Below are 5,012 nucleotides of genomic sequence, written 5' to 3'. Positions count from 1 at the left end.
GGCTAGGAGGAAGAGAGGACAAAAAGTTTGAGCAAAAGTTTGCCTCAAACTTTAGCTCAAACTTTTGGAATAAGTGAAAACGAACCAGGGAGCAAAAAGCTTGACCAAAAGTTTGCCTCAAACTTTTGTGCAAACTTTTGGGCAAAAAGCTTGAGCAAAAGTTTGCCTCAAACTTTTTGGCAAACTTTTGGCATCACAAATCAACACCCTGGAGAGCAAAAGTTTGCGCCAACGTTTGCCTCAAACTTTTTGGCAAACGTTGGCGCCATGAACAACACACCCTGGAGAGCAAAAGCTTGCGCCAACGTTTGCCTCAAACTTTTTGGCAAACGTTGGCGCCATGAGTGTGCAAGGGGGAGCCAACGTTTGAGCAAAAGTTTGACCCCAAACTTTGGCTCAAACGTTGGTAGCAGCAAGGATGGGGTGGCTGATATGAAAAGTTTGAGTAAAAGTTTGCCTCAAACTTTTACTCAAACTTTTACTCAAGCTTACATGATTCCAAACCCGGTTCACTTCGGTTCTTCTCCAAACTCCAAGAGCAATCAACCAAGGCCTCTATCAACCCAATTCCATCAAGAGCAAAGGCCCAATTGAAGGCTTGAAGACCATTTGAAGAAAGTGTATAAATAGCATAGGATTTAAGTTTTTGGAGAGTTTTCCTTTAGTTTTGATAGAGAGTTTTTGGAGAGCTTTTGGTGTGGAGTAAATTTTAATTTCTAAGTCTCGGGGAAGGAGAATTGAATTCCCTTCCTCTTGGTTTTCTTGCTTTCAATTTCAATTACAATTGTCTTGGATCTTGGGTTGGAGAATTGAAGGAATTCTGTTTCAATCTCATCCTGAGACCTCTCTATTTCTTTACTGCACAATTGAATTTAAATTTCTGATAATTGCTTCTTCATCTGTTTTCTCTGCAATTTATATTTCCTTTGCAATTGTTCTTGTTGGATCTAGGAAGGCATTGAGATCTAGACTTGGTTATCTAGTCTCTTGGGTCCTGAGATCTGAATCATCATTTTACATTCTCTGTTTACTGCTTTCAAGCTCATTTACATTTTTGTTTCAAGATCCGATTTAATCCAATTCATCTTCCACTCTTATGCTTGTTGCAATTTTACTTTTCCTTGTTTAATTTCTGCAAATCCAATTCCCAATTCCCTTTACAATTCAAGCCATTTACATTTCTTGCACTTTAAGATTCTGCAATTTACATTTCTTGCGTTCTAAGTTTCTGCCATTTAATTTCTTGTTCTTTAAGATTTAGCACTTTAAATTTCAGTTCTCTTTAAATTCAATGCAATTTACCCATTCCCTTTATTTTCCATGCAATTTAAATTCTGCAAATCACAAATCTCTCAACCAAATCTTGATTCGCTTGACTAAATCAACCACTAAACTAAAATTGCTCAATCCTTCAATCCCTGTGGGATCGACCTCACTCCCGTGAGTTATTATTACTTGATGCGACCCGGTGCACTTGCCGGTTAGTTTTATGTCGGATCGTTTTCCGCACATCAAAGGCCAGCATAAGGACATGGAAACAGCTGACAGAAAAATTCCTGAATCAATACTTTCCCCCAAAACGGATGACACAGCTAAGGCTGGACATCCAAGACTTTAAACAAGGAGATAATGAATCTCTTTATGATGCTTGGGAGAGATACAGAGAGATGCTACGAAAATGCCCCTCTGAAATGTTTTCAGAGTGGGTTCAGTTAGACATCTTCTATTATGGGCTTGCAGAAGGAGCTCAGATGTCTTTAGATTACTCAGCTGGTGGATCTATCCACATGAGAAAGACAATTGAAGAGGCTCAAGAGCTCATTGATACAGTTTCCAGGAATCAGCATCTGTACCTAAGCAGTGACCCTTCCATGAAAGAAGAGGTTAAAATAGTAACTGCTGAACTCAGTCCTGTGAAACAAGCTGCTGAATTCACTCAGCAATTGGATTTTCTAACAAAGCAGTTAGCTGAATTCAAGGATAAACTACAAGAGACAAGGATGGCTAATATAAATGTGGAAGAATGATTGAAGCAAACCAAGCAGCAGCTGTCAAGACAAATAACAGAAGAATGCCAAGCAGTTCAATTAAGAAGTGGAAAAACATTAAATACTCCACCTCAAGGCAGCAAAAAGCTAAGGAATGAGCAGACCACCCAAAATTTACCTGAGGACAGTAAGAGCCCAGGGAAAAGCAATTCTGGCGTTTTAACGCCAGAAATTTGGTGGAAGGCTGGCGCTGAACGCCCAGACCATGCTCAGGACTGGCGTTCAACGCCAGAAACAAGGCAGGACTGGCGTTCAACGCCAGAAATAGGCAAGGATCTGGCGTTGAACGCCCAAAATGGGCAAGATCTGGCGCTGAACGCCCAAAATGGGTACAGTTCTGGCGTTCAGACGCCAGGAACAGACAAGGAGCTGGCGTCCAATTTCACTCCAGCTTCTAACCCTGGCACTCAATTGCCAGTGAGGGATCAGACACACACAAATGCTGATAATAACCCCTCTAAAAAGGCTTCTTCAACCACTTCTGTAGGCAATAAACCTGCAGTAACTAAGGTTGAGGAATATAAAGCCAAGATACCTTATCCTCAAAAACTCCGGAAAGAGGAGCAGGATAAGCAATTTGCTCGCTTTGCAGATTACCTCAGGACTCTTGAAATAAAGATTCCATTCGCAGAAGCACTTGAGCAAATACCTTCTTATGCAAAGTTCATGAAAGAGATCTTGAGTCATAAAAAGGATTGGAGAGAAACAGAAAGAGTTCTCCTCACTGAAGAATGCAGTGCAGTCATTCTAAAAAGCTTTCCTGAAAAGCTTAAAGACCCTGGGAGTTTTCTGATACCATGCACATTAGAAGGTCAATGCACCAAGACAGCTTTATGTGATCTTGGGGCAAGCATCAACCTAATACCTGCATCCACTATCAGAAAGCTTGGCTTAACTAAAGAAGTTAAACCAACCCGGATATGTCTCCAACTTGCTGATGGCTCCACTAAATACCCATCAGGCGTGATTGAAGACATGATTGTCAGAGTTGGGCCATTCGCCTTTCCCACTGACTTTGTTGTGCTGGAAATGGAGGAGCACAAGAGTGCCACTCTCATTCTAGGAAGACCCTTCCTAGCAACTGGACGAACCCTCATTGACGTCCAACAAGGGGAAATAACCCTGAGAGTCAATGATGATGAGTTTAAGTTGTATGCTATCAAAGCCATGCAGCATCCAGACACATCAAAAGACTGCATGAAAGTTGATCTTATTGACTCTTTGGTAGAAGAGATCAACATGGCTGAGAGTCTCGAATCAGAGTTGGAAGACATCTTTAAAGATGTTCAGCCTGATTTGGAGGATTCAGAGGACATGAAAGAGCTTCTGAAATTTCTTCTGGAAGAGGAAAAACCTCCTAAACCCGAGCTCAAGCCATTACCACCATCCTTGAAATATGCATTTCTGGGAGAAGGTGACACTTTTCCAGTGATCATAAGCTCTGCTTTAAATTCACAGGAAGAGGAAGCACTTATTCAAGTGCTAAGGACACACAAGACAGCTCTTGGGTGGTCCATAGGTGACCTTAAGGGCATAAGCCCAGCTAGATGCATGCACAAAATCTTATTGGAGGATAACGCTAAACCAGTGGTTCAACCACAGAGGCGGCTAAATCCAGCCATGAAAGAAGTGGTGCAGAAAGAGGTCACCAAACTACTAGAGGCTGGGATTATTTATCCTATTTCTGATAGCCCCTGGGTGAGCCCTGTCCAAGTCGTCCCAAAAAAGGGAGGCATGACAGTGATTCATAATGAAAAAAATGAACTGGTTCCTACAAGAACAGTTACAGTGTGGCGCATGTGTATTGACTACAGAAGGCTCAATACAGCCACCAGAAAGGATCATTTTCCTTTACCATTCATAGACCAGATGCTAGAAAGACTAGCAGGTCATGATTATTACTGCTTTTTGGACGACTACTCAGGCTATAACCAGATTGCAGTAGATCCTCAGGATCAAGAGAAAACAGCATTCACATGTCCATCTGGAGTGTTTGCTTATAGAAGGATGCCATTTGGGCTGTGTAATGCGCCTGCAACCTTCCAGAGATGCATGCTCTCTATTTTCTCTGATATGGTGGAAAAATTTCTGGAAGTCTTCATGGATGACTTCTCAGTATATGGAGACTCATTCAGCTCCTGTCTTGATCACCTGAAACTTGTTCTGAAAAGATGCCAAGAGACCAACCTAGTTTTAAACTAGGAAAAATGTCACTTCATGGTGACTGAAGGGATTGTTCTTGGACATAAAATCTCAAACAAAGGAATAGAGGTGGATCAAGCAAAAATAGAGGTAATTGAAAAATTACCACCACCTGCCAATGTTAAGGCAATCAGAAGCTTTCTGGGGCACGCAGGATTCTATAGGAGGTTTATAAAGGATTTTTCAAAAATTGCAAAACCTCTAAGCAATCTGCTAGCTGCTGACACGCCATTTGTGTTTGACACAGAGTGCCTGCAGGCGTTTGAAACGCTGAAAGCTAAGCTGGTCACAGCACCAGTTATTTCTGCAACAAACTGGACATTACCATTTGAGCTAATGTGTGATGCCAGTGATCACACCATTGGTGCAGTGTTGGGACAGAGGCATGACAAGCTTCTGCACGTCATTTATTACGCTAGTCGCGTTCTAAATAATGCCCAGAAAAATTACACAACCACAGAAAAAGAATTACTTGCAGTGGTTTACGCCATTGACAAGTTCAGATCATACTTAGTAGGATCAAAAGTGATTGTGTATACTGATCATGCTGCTCTTAAATATCTACTCACAAAGCAGGATTCAAAACCCAGGCTCATCAGATGGGTGTTGCTTCTGCAAGAGTTTGATATAGAAATAAGAGACAGAAAAGGGACAGAGAACCAAGTGGCTGATCATCTATCCCGGATAGAGCCAGTAGAAGGGACGTCCCTCCCCTCTCTTGAGATCTCTGAGACTTTTCCGGATGAGCATTTATTTGCCATT

The sequence above is a fragment of the Arachis hypogaea genome, chromosome 12, assembly GCF_003086295.3.
Source record: "Arachis hypogaea cultivar Tifrunner chromosome 12, arahy.Tifrunner.gnm2.J5K5, whole genome shotgun sequence".
Lineage (NCBI taxonomy): Eukaryota > Viridiplantae > Streptophyta > Magnoliopsida > Fabales > Fabaceae > Arachis > Arachis hypogaea.
This window is presented reverse-complemented; position numbering follows the sequence as displayed.